At 49.7% G+C, this 18,373-nt stretch overlaps 1 protein-coding gene across 4 annotated transcripts in view; it reads left to right on the forward strand.

Moving 5' to 3' along the window:
- The first annotated feature begins 1,222 nt into the window (after window positions 1-1,222).
- CNTN4 (contactin 4) overlaps window positions 1,223-18,373 on the forward strand; it is a 267,122-nt gene continuing 249,971 nt past the window's right edge. For 3 of the 4 annotated variants that reach the window (XM_030956814.1, XM_030956817.1, XM_030956816.1), the window contains exon 1: window positions 2,106-2,199. The gene's annotated coding sequence lies outside the window, so the exon portion shown is untranslated. Of the gene's footprint in view, window positions 1,321-2,105; window positions 2,200-18,373 lie in introns of those variants that run through there. The other variant, XM_030956815.1, reaches the window with a different exon arrangement.

An 18,373-nucleotide genomic window follows, 5' to 3' on the forward strand; every position in this document is an offset into this window, starting at 1 on the left:
AAGAGAATATGTCTGAATTTTCAACGGGAGGCGTTGATTGCTGACTCTTCCACCTTTGGCCTTATTTGTGGATTTGTTGGGGATAAAAAGAAGCAAAAAGGCAGTGACCTGGTTTGCTTGTTCATTCAAGGGTGAGGTAAAGGTGCGCAGGGAAGGTGGCACAACCAAAAGGCTTTCCAGGGAAGCCATCTGTCTGCTCCCCCCAGCTCCCTGCCTTCACCTTTCAGCTCTCATTTGCTGTGGTCGCCACCCAGGCGAGGGTGGGAGATGTTTCTCCGAGGATGTTGCACGCTCAGCTGGGTTATGATGATGATGATGATGATGATGATGCATTCAATGCATGTTCCCTCTGAAAAATTCAGCAGCGTTTCCAGCGCTGATTTCCCTCCAGAGTCATTACACCCCTCACAGACTGGCAGCGCCCTGCCACGGTGCCAGGATTTATGAGGTGACCTTGGAGACACAGGCGCTCCCAAATTGAAAACACTTGGTGCTCAACTTGATTTTGGATTGCTGAGCAGGCTCCCCTCCTGTATAAATCAGGATGAGATTACACAAATAATACACAACATTTATATAACATTTCAAAGCACAGGGGGATTCTTGCACGCATGGCTCGAGCACAGCACTCCTGCCTCCTCTAGACTCTGATTCACTCTTGGGCCCTTAAACTCTCAGTAGGACCCAGCAAAGGCAGCACTGGCCCCTGCTGCTCTCCAGGAGCAGTGAGCTCTGTGTGGGGCCATCCTCCTTCATCCACCTGATGATCTTGGAGGTGGTTTCCATCCATGATTCCATGATAAAGGAGCTGAGCATCCCCAGGACACCAGAGGTGCTTAAGGACAGCCCAGGACTGGGCCAACCACAGCTGGTCCATCAGCCTGGAGATGCTCCAGGGGGCTGTCACTGCTCCATGAAGAGCTCACAACCCCTTGGACCTGCAGAGCTGACCCCTGTGTGGGGCTCAGCCCCACTCCTGAGCTGCCCAAAGAGGCTCTGGTAGGTGGGGATGAAGCACCTGAGGGCAGGCAGGTTGAGGAGGAACCTGTGAGCGGCAGGAAACGCCAGCCCAGGCTGCACTACTGTTAATTGTCATTCTGTTTCTATCGACGTGCAGTTTATTAAACCATAAAGCAAGGCAGCAAGCACAGAGAGCAACTCCAGAGATAATTAAACATAATAAGGGTTTCACTTAATCCCTCAAAGCCCAGGGGAGGCACAGTTAAGACTGAATACCCTCTTTGCACTGCAAGGCTTTTTTTTTTTTTGCACAAGCATTGAAGAGCACTTCCCAGGACAGGATTTTGGGACGGGGGAGAGGTAGGTCCCACATTCACTTCTGAATACTTTTATTTTTCCTTTATTTGTGCCTTTACATTGTGCTGCTTATCAAGCCTGAACTCCTGACTTTCAAAGCAGTTCGTGGCTCATCATTCGCATTGCAGCAGCAAGCAGAGACCCTGATGAGGGATCCTGGGGAAGGTTTGGGAGCATCCCTGGGCACAGGGACGGCCAGCAGAGCTTGGGAGCAGCCGGGCTGGCACCAGGTGCGCTGTGCTCTCGGGCTCCTCATCCTCCTGCACGCCACACGCAGCTCTTGGACGAGGAGGAGCGGGAAGGGGATGAAAGGAGACGGTGGATGCAAAGGGCTGAGCGAGAGGCTGGCGGGTGAGGAGAGGCTCGCTGTAAAGAGCGAGATAATTATGGCAAATCTGGGATTAAAACCGGAGGGCAACGCGCCGAGGGGGAAATAAAAAATAAAATAAAATAGATTAAAAAAGGAAAAAAGACAAAAAAAAGAATAAAGCCGCGAGCGGTAATTTGGGCTTCTGGGGTCTCCCTTAGTGGGACCGGGGATGGTCGGGGATGGGGAAAAGCGGGGAGCACGACGGGAACGGGCTCGGAGCCGCGGAAAGAGCCGCACCTGGGCTGCAGCAAAGCCGGCCGGGGGCAGGGCAGGGGATGCCGCCGCGGGGCCGGCACCGAGCGCTGCCGGGCGGGCTCCGGGCGGGCAGCGGCGGGGCACGAAGGGTTAAGGCGGCCCCGCCCGCCCCCCGCGCACGGCGGTTCGGGGGTGGGTGGGCTCTGCGCGGAGCCCGCCCGGCCCCGCCGCTGCCGCTCAATGCTGCGGCCGCGGGACCGCGCGGGAGCGCCCGCACCGCGGAGCCGCGCCGGGCATGAACCCCCCGCCCCGGGCAGGTAAGCGCGGCTCGGCTCGGCTCGGCTCGGCTCGGCTCGGCTCGGCTCGGCTCGGCTCGGAGGGAGGCGGATTTAAAGCGGGATTTAAGGAAAAAAAGAAATAGGTGGTAAATAAGGAATTTTCAAGCAAGGCTGCGGTGCGGGGGAAGAGAGCGCGGGCGCGCTGCGGAGCCGGCGGAGCGGAGGCGCGGCCGGAGGGGCGAAGGGCCCGCAGGGACCCCCGGTGCCACCGGAGCGCGGAGCTGCCGCGGGGTCATGTGGAGCCCCCGGGCGGGGGTGGCCCGGTCCCCGGACAGGAGGGGAGAGCATCCCCGGGTGAGAGCGGGGATGATGCCCGGGTGAGAGCAGGAGCATCCTCGGACAGGAGCGGGCGCATCCCTGAGTGGGAGCGGCGATGATTCCGGAGTGAGAGCGGGGATGATCCCCGGGTGAGAGCAGCAGCATCCCCGAGTGAGTGCGAGCGCATCCCCGGGTGAGAGTGGGGATGATCCCTGAATGAGAGCAGGAGCATCCCTGAGTGAGAACGGGAACATCCCTGAATAAGAGCAGGAGCATCCCTGAGTGAGACCAGGAGCATCCCTGAATGACAGCAGGAGCATCCCCGAGTGAGAGCGGGGATGATCCCTCTGTGAGAGCAGGAGCATCCCGGGATGCAGACGCGGGGATGCTCCCCTCAGGCTGCTCCAAGCGCACGCAGAACTTTTTGCCGGCTCCAGCCGCGTTCCCGGCTGGAGTTGAAGCTCCTTTTGCTTTCTCCAGGCTGCTGCTGCTCCCGTGTCGTGAGCAACATACCGCAGCGTGTTGTTTTATTTATCCCAGACAGGAGCGGCTTGCTCTCGAAACTACAAATTAAAGGATGCTGCTTGCATAACAAGTGGCAATAGTTTGTATCTTACATACTAATTACCCGTCACCTTAATTTAGACTAAGCCAAAGAAGGGTTTTTTTCCCCCGAGGAGGGCTCGTTCGATAGAGCAGTCTGATGTCTTGGAGCCACGTACTCCTCTCCCCTGGCTGGATTAATGTGGGCAGAGGATTAAGAGCCGGCACGTTGATGAGGCACCCGGAGGTGCGGGGAAGCAGGGCACGTTTGGCTGGAGGCAGAAATCAGATTTTGTGGCTGTGCTCGCCCATCCTCCGGTTTCCATGGCTCGGTTCAGGACCCGCATCCCAGCGGATAAATCACCGAGGTGGGAGCGGGGGCTGGCGGCAGCTCCTCTTGTGATGGTCGCGATAGTCCGGAGCTCCTTTCCAGCCCGCAGCAGCCCCTGCCCCGCAGTGGGTGGGTGGCTGGCTGTGCCCCGTGCTGGCGGGGTGCCCGGGGGACGCCGTGACCCATCCCCGTGCCCGTGGGAGCCCTTCCCTGCTCCCTGTGCCTCCTGCAGCAGCTCCAGCCCAGGTGTGCAGGTGATGCTGCAGCCGGGCTCCACAGGCAGCACCGAGCCTGGGGAGCAGCGTGCTGGGGGCCTGCACTTGAGGGGGTCCCCCAGAAGCTTTTTCCTGCTGCTTTTCTGGCCGGGAAACTGAATTTTTTTTTCTTTTCTGGACCTGAGAGAGCTGCGTTTTTACCCCGCGTTTGTAAGTCCCTGAAAACTGCTTAAATGGCTCTTGAATAATCCTTCAAAGTCACCTCCCCTCTTTAATCTAATACCAAAAGGACTTACTTTACATGGCTAATCCCTCTTTTCCGTGCCGTACAGTCTCATTTAGAGGGGTGCACGCTGCTAATTTCCCCTTGGCAGCCTGCTGGAGACAATGGCTTCCACTGGCGAGCAGCAGCCTCTCCCTCCCGTGCTGAACTCTGGGCACAGCTGAACCCCTCTGACAGGAATTTGGGGGATTTCAGGAAATGTCCCTTTGCACCGCAAACTCTGGCTGTGTTTCTAACCACCACCTTTTGGGAGGCTCTGAGGGTCTCCTGCCCCAAAACCCCCCAGCTGTCGGGCGGTGGGAGTGCAGGGAAGCAGGGTGTGCCTGCAGGTAGCCGGAGCTGAATGATCCTGGCAAAACTCTGCAATTGGAAGGATTTTCCCATCCTTCTGCAGAGGAGCTGAGCTCTCTCCCAGCCCGCCTGGCGCTCCTGGAATTTTAAGCTGGTCCTGCTCTCCACAGTGACAAAACGTGTGTTGGGAATGTGAATGACAGCAGAGGAGCAGCTCACCTGTGCAGGCAGCCTCTCTGAACGCGGGCTGAGGCGCTGCAGCCTCCAAAGCCCGGCTCTCCGTGGGTTAACTGGGGTGTCTGGGGCTGCCAGCCCCTCACCTGGGCTCACCGGGGATGCTGAGAGGGCTGAGGGTGACATGTCCTCTGCCCTGGGCCACAAGGACACCTCTGCCCATGGGTGGGTGTCCCTGAGCCCTCGGCCATCCTCCTCCAGGGGGTCCTGCCTTGGTTTTCCAGTTAATCCCTCCAGTGCTTGATTCCTCAGTGCTGATTTCCAGCCCGTGGCTGAGGAGCTTTTATTCCAGAGGGAAGGACAGCAGCAGTGACAGCTGCTGGGAGCCCACCTTGGTTCCCAAACTTGGACATGCATGGAAGTCTTTCTTGTTGCTAGCCAGGTTTTTATTTACTGGAATTAACATTTCCTTGGTTTCAAATTCACTCGTGTGTTACCCCATCAGGGACAGCTGGAAATCAGGGGTGAGCTCACATAAAATTTCTCTCATAGACGCAAAACTTTGGAGTAATTTTGTAAATATTCTGGTGCCACGTGATTTATTTACCTTGGCTTTGTCTGACAGTTCTGTGGAGTTAACTTGATTTTAAAAAAGAATATTTGAAACTCGGGGGTAAAGACGAGGCAGAGTGAAGGAAGGATAATACCCATGAGACAAACAGATCACTGCCTTTTTATTTGCTCTTGTGGTCTTGTTGAATTCTGCTTGGTGAGCATTCTGGAGGGGCTGGTTCCCATCAGGGCAGGGTGGACAGAGCCCTGGCGCCGAGGGATGCAGACGGAGCAGAAGCTGCTGCTGCTTAAAAATACTCTGCTGCTTTTGAAAGTTCATAAATCATCACAGGTCTATTTTTAGCCCTGTTAGAATAGAGCAAGTCTGGGGTTTCTTCCCACACCTGCCCTGTGTGGCCTGGGATGACCTGGTGCAGTGTCTGCAGGAGCAGTTCTCTCTCTGCTTTGATGTGGGGCTGCCCCGTGCTCAGCCCCACTGTCACAAAGGGGATCCAGCTCCCTTTGAAGAGCCTTTGGTGCAACAGCTGGGAATTCTCCTTCCCACTGGGAGCCTGTGCTGCTTGCTGGGTGAGTGATGTGCAGTGATGTGCAGCCCCTGGCAGGGAGGTGATCACAGACACAGCCGAGTGTTGGTGATTTCCTCCCAGATCACCCCAAATCCACAGACGTCAGCTGGGGCTGAGCCCTGCTCACATCCTCAGCACCGTGCTTACTCCAGTGCAGACACGGGTATCATGACAGGAGTGATTCATTCTTTTTATCATTAGCAAAGCAAACCCATAATGATGACACCCTGCTGATTTAGTGTTTCACGCCAGTGCACAGCTCTTCCCTGCCTCCCCCTCCTCCCAGCAGCCACCAAATCTGGGGGTACTCGGAGGAAATGTGTCAAATCTGTGTCAAATCTGTGTCAAATCTGCTTCTCATCCTCACACACACGAGCTTCTCACTCCCTGTGAGCCAAGGGAGCAGTGTTTGGTGCACTCAGCAGGGTTCTGAAGGTGGGGATGTTGGGAAATAACTCCCTGCTTTGCTATTCCCTGGGTGCAGTCGTTTTACCTCAATCTGCAGGGTAAAAATCTATCCCAACCTGACACCGAGAAAAAGAACGAGTTGTTGGGGTGTTTTTAATTGCTGGGGTAAATCAGTGAAGGTCAAGGCTCAGAACCATCAGGGTCAGAGGATTTTTAAACAATCTGGTGTCTGGCAGGTGCAGAGTTCAGCTTCAGGAAGGTGCAGCAGAAGGGGGAAGTTTTGACTCTGTGACATAAATTGGGATTTTTGCTTAGGGTCATAATCACAGCACAGATGTATCAGCATGTGGCCTCCAGTGAGGTAAGTGATGCACTTATTGCACTTCAGAAGGACTCAAAAAAATCGTCTGTAGTCAAATTTTCAAAATGGCAGGGATTTATTTTAAAAATTGTGTTTAAGGTTTCAAAAACTAGGTTCTGCCACGTTTGTTTTTTGTATTAGCTCTTCCTCAAGCTCCCAGTTGTTCAGCTGCTGATGCTGCATTCCTTGAGGACTTGCTGGAGATGTCTCAGATCTGGCCAGACTCCCTTACTCATGTTCTGATCTAGCCAGTACCCAGTTCTGCTGAGATAAGTTATAATAAAGATAAAAGCAGAGCCCCAGGATGGTTCCTCCCCACCTTTTCTCCTCTTTGGGTTTTGGATTCAGTGAGACTCAACCCTCCCATGTGATATTTCCCCAACTCTTGTTGAGAGCAAGCTGTTTGTGAAAGCCCCACCAGTAAATCCTCGGTTTTCCCCAGATTGCCAGGAGAGCTGAGCTGAGCAGCCCCTGGCTCCAGACTGATTTGCTTTGCCAGGAGCTCTGACAGTGCTGTATCTTTGTTGGCCTCGGGCGAAATCTGTGTTTATCATTTATTGATATAAATGTTTAGCCCAGGAAGAGATGTGGTGTTTAAGGCAATTTGCATAAGGCTCAGCAGGTCACTGTGTTTGATTAGAGCTGGAGAAGGGAACAAAGGACAGCCCGGTGACTGTGGTGGGCAAACCTCTCTTGAGAGGGTGATTTAGTGCCAGTGGTGCTGCACAGCAGGGACCTACCTGCGTGATTGGAGCCCGTCTGTGAGTGCTTTGTTTATTAAACTCCTTTTATTCAGATCACAGGGCGTTATTTGGGAACACTTCCACACAAGAAAACACATTTGCATCACTCTGCTGCCAGTGATGGGAGTGTGGAGACCCAAAAAAGCCATCGGGGAGAGCCCCAGGGCTGCTGGGGCTGCTCAGGGCACAGCTTTCCCTTTTAACAGCTCCTGTTAATGATCCCCATCGCTCCTTTTTGCTCATTTTTACACCTTCCTGTAGCTGGAGCAGAGAGATCTTTGTCCAGTTTGATCCATGGCTGTGGTTTGGGTGATCTCTGGAGAGCCCAGGGCGTTCTTCACCTCACACAACCAGCACTGAGGAGCTTTCATCAAATAAGATGTTTTACCTTGCTCAATGGTCAAAACTCTCTCCTCTTGTCATGAATGAATGGATGAATCTTTCTGGGCTTTGTCTCCCAGTCTTAAAAAAAATAAATAAAAATGAATCCCCCTCTGAACAGCACTCAACTCCCAGCTTTTAAAAAGAGTTACTTAGCATAACAGCAGAACATTTGCCTGAGAGGGTTTCAGTCCAAGAACGACTTTTCATATTTAATTGATCTGTATTGTTCAATTAGGGAGATGTATCATGCCCTCTGTTGTGCATGTATAGCTGGAAGCAGAAATGAATGAAATATGAAGCACAGCACAGGAGTGATTCCAAGCTGAATTTCTGTGCTGTTGGTGATGCACAGAGCAGGATTTCCACCCAGGCCTGGATCTGTGTGAGTAAACAGGGATTGTGTAAATTCATCAGTTACCTCTGCCTTACAAATGAGCCTGGATTGTAACATCTGTTCTTATTCTGCTCAGAACTCAGTAACCTCTTTGTTCCAAATCCTATTTATAAACATCCCCAGCTCCTGAATTAGCTGTCAGGATTATCCCAGAGTGCTGTGCTCGCCTGGGAGCAGCTGGATTGCTCCTCTGAGCCCTGCCAGCCTCCCAGACTCAGGTGTGTGCTGAGCATCCCGGCAGTGCCGGGCTCACACGGGAGCCACACGGGTCCCACAGGGTGGCAGCACTCAGCGCAGAGAGCTGGAACCGCGGAGCATCCCGGGGCACTGGGACCTGCTCCGTGCCCTGGGGTAAGGCAGGGCATCGGGAACACAAACTGGGGTAAGGCAGGGCATCGGGAACACAAACTGGGGTAAGGCAGGGCATAGAGAACACCCTGCTCCATCCCCTGGGGTAAGGCAGTGCCCAGGGAATGCCCTGCTCCATGCCCTGGGGTAAGGCAGGAGCCAGAGAATGCTCTGCTCCATCCCATGGGGTAAGGAAGAGTCCAGGGAATGCTCTGCTCCATGGGCTGGGGTAAGGTAGGACATAGGAAACACCCTGCTCCATGCCCTGGGGTAAGGCAGTGCCCAGGGAATGCCCTGCTCCATGGCCTAGGATAAGACTTTAGCTGGGATGGGGATTTAACTCCTCTAACCCCAATCATTACACTGTAATTTCCTCAGCATCCCTAAATCTGAGGAATTGGCACAAAAAGGCGTGAAATTTCTCCTTGGACTATCCTGTCATTGCCAGGGCTCTGTGCTCAGTGTCCCCCTTGCTTTCCCCCTGCTGTTTTCCCTCTTTCCCTGCCCAGCAGCTCGTCCCAGCTTTGCCTGCCAGGTACAGGGCTTGGCTGGCTCAGCACCACCCTCTGCCTGCTCCTCCCCAGCTCCTCTGGTTTCCTCACAAAATGACCAGGAGAACCAGAGGATTCCTGTGCAGGATGCACTGGCAGAAAGTGCTGAGGAATGACTTGAACCCTTGCAGGGCTGGGTGTCCATGAGCAGAGCGTGCACAGCCTGGCCAGGGATCACTGCCCTGGCAGCTCTTGGCACAAGGGATCACAGCTCTGTGCCACTCTCCTGCCTGGGGACATGCAAAGGCCTCCTAGGGATGTACTTGTGTCTTACAAGGAGAGCTTGGTGTTGGTCCAGTTCCTAAATCCATTGAGTTTTCATGGGATCAGGCAGGGGGCTGTGGGCAGGGAGGATGGAAGGAACTTCCATGAGCATCCTTCCCTCTCTGCCCTGGGGTCCTCAGCACGGAAAAGCCAGGGAGCAAATCCAGAGGAGGTCATGGAGCTGCTCCAGGGAGAGCTCAGAGCTGCAGAGGGACTGGGGACAAGGGCTGGAGGGACAGGACACAGGGAATGGCTCCCACTGCCAGAGGGCAGGGATGGATGGGAGATTGGGAAGAAATTCCTGGCTGGGAGGTTGGGGAGGGGCTGGAATTCCCAGAGCAGCTGTGGCTGCCCCTGGAAGTGTCCCAGGCCAGGTTTGGAGCAGCCTGGGACAGTGGGAGGTGTCCCTGCCGTGACAGAGGTGGGATAGGATGAGATTTAATGCCCCTTTCAACCCAAACACTTCATGATTATGTGATGATCTCTGCTGCCACAACAGCATTTCCATGCTGTTCCCAACCCTTCCCATGGAATATGAAATGATGAGATCCCACGTTTATCCCCATGGGAAAAGCAGCGCCAGGAGTGAGACTGGGAGAGCACCAGGAATGTGCTGGGTGAGCCAGAGAATTCCAGCACAGGTGAATTCAGTGTTTAATGGGTCTCTTCTAATTGCAGATTTAGGAAGGAAGCACTGGTCAAACACATCTGAGAAGGGAGAGTGCAGAGCATGGCTTGACTCAATATTTTCTCTAGTCAAGTGGAAAAAAGGAAGCCTCATATGAAAAAGCTGGAAAGGTCAAACTAATTTGTACTTGTGTGATAATGGGTAATACCTCTATTGTTTATGGAGCCTGCAGAATCCTTCCTGTGCTAAGCACTGTCATCTATCTGATGGCGATTTGGAGAAATTAAAAATGAAGTAGCAATTGTTCCACCCTCTGCGTGCCTTAATCTGCTTTGGGTGAGGATTCCTTTGAACAGTTCTGTGCTCTTTATAAATGAGTTGAGGTGGAATTTGCTCACTTCTCTTGACTGCTGTGGCTCAAGGAAGGAGATGGTTTTAAACAAAAAAAAGGAAAAAAAAAAAGATTAATACTGAGGTTGAGAAGAGTCAGACTGAAACCCAGCCTGTGTCTTGCTGCTTAAGCATTCTGCCTGTGCTCCCCTGGTTCTTTATTTTGCTGCAGTCTTTGCTGTTTATTTACTAGGGTAAGTGGGGATTTTATATGCATGTCCAGCTCCTGCTATTAACACTGGGATTGGTGAGCTCCTAATGGCCCACAGTGCTGCCTCACTGATCCAGGTGGATTTGCAGCTCCTTTTAGCAGCCACTGGAAGTTGTGTGAGTTTTCCTGGGATTCTGGTTCCTTTCCAGGGATGATTTCCATGGCATAATTTCCCAGGGAACAATGGGGAGCTGTGTGGGGAGTCCCTCCTGCCTCGTGCTCAGCACCAAGTGTGAGCTCCAGAGGAATTCATTTGCCAGGCTTATTGCTGAGACATTTAATATCTGGAATGATTTAGGAGATCAAATTCTGGAGTTCTGGGCTGGCTGTAGCTGCATCTGTCATTGTTGCAGAACCTTGACAGTGAACAAAAGGTGCTGCAGGGAACCATAACTCACCCAGCAAATTAATGGGTTCCCAGCCGTGCTTGCTCAGCTGAATGGAGCCTGTGTGGTCTCACTGGCCAAGGGTTTTCCACAGAAATTGTGTGGGTTTGGATTGGGCATTCCCAGAGGGATGGAGAGAGCACAGCTGGCTGCGACTGCTGCTTTCCACTCCTGCTGGAAGTGGGGATAAAACCCCTGTGGGCTCTCCTGGGAACATCATGCAATTGTTCCAGTTATTTGGATTTTTTTTTTTTTTTTTTTTTACTGGGAGTCCACAAAAAAAGGAGTTGATTGAGAAAGTTTCATCAGATTTGATGGTGTCACACAGTGAGGGGCACTCACAGCTCACCAACCACCACTGGGCATTTTTGCCACTGGCAAGGAAGGTGCCCTGTGAGGAGATGCTTGACCACCTTCCAATTAGCAGGGAGTGCTGGAACATCCCTGGAGGGGTTTAAAAGCTGTGTGGATGTGGCACTTGGGGACATGGCACTGGTGGCCTTGGCAGTGCTGGGAAATGGTTGGATTTTGTGGTTTTAGAGGAATTTTCCAGCTGGAATTCCGTGGCAGGTCATCTCCCTGGCCATGGTTCTGCTCTCACCCTTTTTTCCTGATTCTGCCTCTGTTGCTGGAGGACGATCCCAGCTCCTGAGAAGGTCCCAGCCCTCTCTGGGTTTCCAAATTCCTTGGCCTGGTGGTGGGCAGGGCGTAGCTGAGGAATTTGGGATGAGGAGAGATGATGCTCTGACCTCTGGGCAGTGGCAGGGTGACCTTGTTTGCCAGCAGCTCCTGGAACTTGGATTTTGGGAATTACCAAGCCCTTCATAGTGTAATTAGTACATTTGGTAATTGGCTTCATCACCCTGCAGGGCTTGGAAGATGAAGGGGTGGGATTGAAACTGTGGGAGAGGCACCAAAAGGGCCCAGAAAATGAGCAGAGCTGGGGAAGTGCTCAGCACCACCGAACCCTGCAGGGTTTGGCCACCTCAGCAGCTCTGTGAGCCCTGAATTCACATTTCTGGGGGTTAAAATGGCTCTGCAGCACTTGGCAGATCCAGGCCCAGAGAATTCAGGAAGTTCAGAGGTTTCTGGTGTAAAGCTGTGGGTTTGTGGCCCAGCCAGTGCTCCCAGTCACTCCCAGTTCATCCCCAGGCTGCTCCCACATCCATCCTGCCATCAGCACTCACTCTATCTCACAGCCATTTCATTATTAGGATTATTATTGTATTTCTGAACCTTTACTAAAATATGGAACCACTGCCCCTAGAAAAGTGGATTATCCTTTCCTCGATAACTAATTTTATTTCACTCAGGAAAATTTGATTCAGATTTCTGAAATGTTGCCACTAAGCAGCTTTCTAAGCAGAGTTGCAGTGCATGACCAAATTAAATCCGTGCAGGGAGAAGAGAAATGTTGTTGTTGCAAGTGTCCAAAGGGGTTGGAATGAAAATAATCTCATAGATCAAACTTAAATTGAGTTCAGATATTATGGAGGGAGCTCAGCTCTGTATCTGGAAAATCCCATCTGCCAAAAATGAACTTTGGGGTCACATTTTAAAATGGCATTTCTAGTCCTGCACCATCCAGCTGCTCTCCCTGCGTGTGGCACAGAGCTTGCAAAGGAGTTTAAGCTGAGTGAATCTGCTCCATAAAAACAAACAAAACAATTTAAAAAGAAGGTGGGAGAATGCTCTTGGAGGATTTATAAAACCTTCCCAAGCTGCAGCAGCCTGAGGTGGCAGATCCTGTCTCTGGGTGAATTTTGAGTAAGTTTGGCCTGAATTTTGTCCAAACCCAGCATCTCCAGGAGAAAATACCTTGGGAATTCTGCAGTTTGAGGCAGCAGCAGCTGGAGCCAAACTGGAGAATGGTTTGACCCTTCTTACTGAATGGACTTCGAGTTCCAGGTGTTTAGTGACCCTTGGGGAGCTCTCCTGAGCTGGTTCTGTGCTGTTCTACTGCAGATGAAGAACTGAGGTGCACAGTATCTCTTATCTGTGCTAAGAGATACTCAGATATTGAAGTACTGGAATTTCTAGAAAGTTCTACCCAAATTCTTTGAATTTTAAGGTACTGAGCAATTGGGAGAAATAAGTTTATATCAGAGAAGGAATTTCAGCACTGACTTCTCTCCTTCTCCCCTGTGGATTGCATCATAACTCTGATGCTTAAAAGATTTAATTATTTTTGCACCTGTGGCTTTGCTTTAGATCAGTCTTTCCCAGCTCATGGGATTCAGGGTCTCACTGAATTCTTCCTTTCAAATAACAAATATCTGGGACTGAAAGTGTTTTTTTAAAATGCAATCAAATATGATTTAGCTGACTAAAACATTATGAATAGACCCAAGAATTCACACGGCAATACTTGACAATATCTATATGAAGGTAATGTCATCCATTAGCATTGTGTGAAATATAAAATATCACCCAATATTTAAATCCGACTGCAGTGAATCCTCTGTAACTTTACTGACAGAACCTAAATTTAGGAACTAATTAAATTCCATGGAACAGAAGAATGCATTTCTCCCCTTCTTGTAAGGACAAAGATTTGGAGTGTTAGCTATACTTCTATTTTTATATCGTCGAGTAGATTTTTATATAGATATAACTATATACCTGGGGTTTTATTTGAAATTTCGTACATCTGGATTTCAGGATCTCTGCTGAGAAGGCCCCAAAGTCCAGCTCAGACCCCTCTGAGGGAGCTGCTGATAGAGGTGGTTGAGTTCAGGGTGTGGAAGGGAAAATTCCCTGCCCAGCTCTGGATTCACCCCCACCCTCTGCTCAGAGCATCCAAAACAACTCATTTCACCCCAAAAGTCAGTCCAGGCCTTTTCTTTCCCAGCCATTTGGCTGTGGAAGATTCCAGCTTTAAGGCTGTGGCGAAATTAAGTGTGGAGCCAGGATCGAGGCCAAACACTTTAAATAATTGATGGACAGCTTGATTTCTTCAGCCTTGCTCAAGTAAACCGAGTTTCAGATGAACAGGAGCTGAGTAGGTGTTTAGTTGGGGGGAAAAAAGCCCTTTGAGTTCTACTGATTTCCCACAGGATTAACTCAGCACTAGGAGAAATAACTTGAGAGGATCTCAGAATGGTTTGTGCTGAAATGGACCTTGAAGATCATCTGATTTCAGGGACAGGACCATGGGCAGGGACACCTCCCACTGTGCCAGGTGCTCCCAGCCCTGCCCAGCCTGGCCTTGGGCACTGCCAGGGGTCCAGGGGCAGCTCTGGGAATTCCATCCCAGCCCCTTCCCACCCTCACAGGGAAGGATTCCATCCCAATATCCCAATATCCCAATATCCCAATATCCCATCATCCCATCTCCTGCTGCCCTCTGGCAGTGGGAAACCATTCCCCCTTGCCCTGCCAGTCCCAGCCCTTTTTATTCTGTTCAGGCTCTTTGGATTCTTTTGTAGGCAAAAAAAGAAAGAGGAATCCCTCTTAAATGAAATTCATAATCTGAAAAGGAGAAAGCGGGAAAGTTGTCATTGCTGTTTGTGAGCTGAACGTGGCCAAGTAACCCAAGGCTGTTTTGACTTTTGTGTAATTTTGCTAAATTTTTATAAATAAATAACACAACTGGCATAGCTGCACTTCCCATAGCACCAGCCAGGGTGTGTGAGACAGTGCAAGAGGCAAAGAATTCCAAGTTCCCCACCCAGATATTGTGGAAGTTGAGAAGAAAAGGCAAACAGAGACCAAACAGCAGCGGGAGCAGCAGCTGATGAGCATCCATGGTTTGATTGCTTAATGGGGCTGTGGTCTGGAGGCTGGGCAGCAGGAAGGATGTACTTGGGACAGGCAGGATGTGCAGGGAAGTGGAATTAGTGCTGCAGGAGGAGCAGGAAATCAGGAAATGTGTCTGAGCTGCAGGCTCCTCATATTCCACTCCTGCAAATGGCTCCATCTATTAGCTGGAGATAGCAGACAGGTTTAGGCTGGGCTTAGCAGGGAGGAGCCTGAGGAGAGCCAGGGGTGTGCTGGGGTTCAGAGGAACTTTCTGCTTTCTGGAAACTTCCCGTGGAACAGTTCCTTTGGCTGGTGGAATGTCAGTGAAACAGGACACTCCTGAGAAATCACTTATGGCACTGTTTGTTTTCACTAATGACACAAGATACCAAATTCTTCAAAATTCTCAGAGCTGCAGAAGTGGTCAGAGCAGCAAATATGCTTTGATCCCAAATGCCTTTTTTCCCTTCTCTCTATTTTTTATAATCCTTTTGCTCTTTGGGTCATAGTACGCATTTAAACACTTCCTTATCCTTTTCTGAAGCTGAACTTGTTTAGAAATGATGGAACTGCCTTTGAGGTGGCTCTGATGGCTTTGGAATCCAAAATCATCCATTGCAAATTCCCAGCTTCTCTATGGGGGAAGTGCTGAAAAAGGCTCACCTGAAGCAGCCTTTTCCAGGGGGATGCTGTGCTGGGGGAATGGCTGGGCTGGGTCCAGGGCAGCATTTCCAGCTCCCAAACCTGATAGCAAATCAGCACAGCCCCTCAGAGTCCTAAAACCCCTCCACGTGTTCCCAAGGCTGCTAACACAAACACAAAAGCACTCAGAGGGGTTTTTTCAAGCCCATATTCCTGGCTGGAAATGAATTGCTGCTGTTGTCACCTCATCCATTATCCTCTCCATGGAGGAATAGGTGATGCAGCTTCTGCTGCAAGGTCCCCCCTGTGTTCATCTGCTCAGCCACTGTCACTCATCCCTTCATTGCTGAACCTTATCATTCTGCATTCCAGCTGTTGGGTTTGATCCATCCATCATCTGTCAGGAACTTGTCACAGACCCTGGACACTTCCAGATGCATTTTCTGTGCAGGTCCTGCCAGAGGAGAGGAATATTAAGCAGGGAGGGTTGGGCAAGTCACACACTTGCTGTGTTTTTGCTGTGCTTCATTTTCAGGTTAGCCTTTTTCAGCACTTTTCCCCCCAAAGAGAAGCTGGGAATTTGTAATGGATGATTGTGGATCTGTGAGGAGTTTGTGGGTTTATTCCTATAGATTGACAACTCCTGTGTCACACTTTTAGAAAACCACATCAGGGAGAGCTCTGCCCCCATTATCCAAATAAAAGAGGGTAAAACTTTTCCCACTTTATTTCTTCAGTTAAACTTGGTGATCGAGCTCAGAGAGAGGTGTCCATGGTGCACAGTTTCCTTTTTCCAAGGAAAACTGTTTCCCTTTGTGTAATTGCTGCTGTGTTTAATGGTCACTGCTGTGCAGGTTTAACAGTCACTCCCCACACCTTGCAGCTTGTGAATGAATTTGCATCTTTTAAATCAACATTAGCAGGGGAAAATCCAGTATTTGCCCAGGGCTGGTTTTGATTTTTTTCATTTTTTAATACTGAAATGCAGGTTATGCTGCAGGATCTGCTCTATTCTAGCAGTCAGCTGTGTTATTTGATAACTTGGGTATTGATTCCTTACATCACCTGCTCCTTATCCACTGATTATATTTCATTTCTGTTCCTTCTTCTTTTGTAGAAGTACAAAATGAAAACCTGGTAGCAGCTTCTGGCTTTATTCATTTTCCTTTTCCCTGGTGGAACCTCATGGAGTACATTCCTTGTCTGTTTACCAAGCGCTTTTTCTCTGCCTTTCTTCTTGAACAGGAAGATTCTGACTTGGAAACTCTGAGCTTTTACTAGGGATTATTTAATAATTTAATAATATAGGGCCATAGCTGTAGCTGAGCTTGGTCCAGAGGATGCTCCATCCCTGGAAGTGCCCAATTCCTTCTTGCATTGTTCATTTCAGCCCTGCACTGAAATCCTCTTCTCTTCTTCCATCTGAAGTAATTAATTAGTCCAATTTCCATTTTTAAATTTAACTTGAGCTCGGGAAAAAAAAAAATTTGCCAGCCCTGCCGAAGTTCTGACATGTGTTTTATCAGAGATTTGTTAGGGAAGTCTTTAAAAATAATTCCCAGATAAAAGTCAAGTGCAGTGAACGAAATGCTCAAAAAAATCTGAAGTGGCCCTGAATATTTAGTTTGTGTCAATGAATAATGGAGAACGTGTTCTGGAGGGATACAGGATGCAAGATGATTATTGTTATTGTTATTGGTTTTTTTGTTTTTTGTTTTTTCCTTAAACCTCTTGGGTTTGGCCTTGCTGCAAGAGATGCTTAACATCTCTCAAAGCAGTGAGGTCTGGAGGTGAGATTTTGTGGAATGCCATTAAACACCTCAGCTCCTGGTGACCTCACACCCTTGCTGAGCTGGCACCTCGGGGGATGTCACCCGTGGAGAGGGCACAGGTCACTGACCATGGGTTTATCCAGCTCCATCACCACTTGCTGTGACTAAATAAGGAAGAAGTGTGAAAAATCAGGAGGGAAACGACATTCCCAACCTCTGTGTTTAATCTCCAGGTGGTTCCACCCCGAGTCCTTCCAGGCTGCCCTCGTTAGAGCTGTCCCTTTAAATGACTGTCACCGTGCCCTGACAACACTTACACCATTACCTCGTTAAATATTGCCTGCTTAAAACACATCTCGGGGTGATGTGACAAATGGCTTTCCTCAGTTTAATGTGGAAGAGGAGCTAAATGAGTTAGGAAATGTTAATGTGGCCATGTTCTTCCCAGCTAACCAGTTGCCCTTGGGACAGTGTCAATAAGTGGCATTTATATGATATTATGAATGCGTTAATTATGCGTAGACAAAGGAACGAGTAAGCAAAGGTCAAGGACAAACTCAGCTCCCCCAGAAACACCCATCAAAGAGCTTCTAATATTTAAGTCATTTCCATTATTGAATATTCAGTGTCATTTAAATTATGTGCATCTTTTTCACTGCTTATTTTTCAGGCCGCAAACTGAGCAACTTCAAGGGCTGTGCAAATGTTTGGTGCCAAAACTCAGCATAAACTCCAGCAGTAGCTGGGCTGGTTTTCTCCATACCCTGGTGAACTGCCAGGTGGAATTTGGGATTGATTTCCTCTTGGAGATGGAACCTTGTGATGCTTTTTGCTCGAAACTCGAAATGAAGGAAATGAGAACGTGGCCGTGCTGGCTGTTAAACTGCTGAACCTTGAAACTTGATGCAAATCAAAGCAAAATGCTCTGGAGACTGAAAATACCCAACTTTGCCCCAGTTCACTGCTCTGCTCCTCATCAATGTGCCTTGAAAAAGAATGGGCTGCAGAGTTCAGCCTTTGCTTTTTACTCCCAGCCATGGGGATAAAGCACTTTTTGGCAGGGAACCTTCTGAAATCCAGTGGGTTTTGTGATGTGAGGCAAGACAGAACTTAGCTGATCAATACAGCCATTAATTACAATTAAAGGCTCAGCCATGATTTTTACTTTTGCACATTGACATCTGGCAAAACAGTTAAAAAGTCAATAAGGGTCTAAAAGTTACTCTCAGGTTACTCAGAGCAGTGAAGCCTCCTCCATCTCCCACAGGTGTCTGGAGAAATCTCCCTCCCAAACAAGATGCTGTTCATGGATGAAATATTCATGTTATGACATCAAACCACGCTGCACATTATTTCAGTGCAGGAGGCCAAAATTAGATTCACATTTTATTTTGCTTATAAATGCCTGTCAGAGTTGCTAAATCAGTTTGTCTTTGCTGTCTTGAAATGGTGTCAGTTTGAATTTCCTTCACGCTGCATATTGTTTTGGGCAAAGGCACATTCCTCCTCCATCTGAGATGGAGCTCCTTGTGCTCTTGAAACAAAGCTGGAAAGGCCCAATAATTAAGATTATTTTTAAAAACCTTCTCTGGGGTGGCAGCTTGGCCTTCTTTAAGGTGATAGAGAAGCTGCCAAATGCGGATGCATTGTGATATTTGATTTCCCCCGTGTGCAAGTAGCACTTTCTGGGTTATTT

The sequence above is a fragment of the Camarhynchus parvulus genome, chromosome 12, assembly GCF_901933205.1.
Source record: "Camarhynchus parvulus chromosome 12, STF_HiC, whole genome shotgun sequence".
In the NCBI taxonomy this organism is placed as follows: domain Eukaryota; kingdom Metazoa; phylum Chordata; class Aves; order Passeriformes; family Thraupidae; genus Camarhynchus; species Camarhynchus parvulus.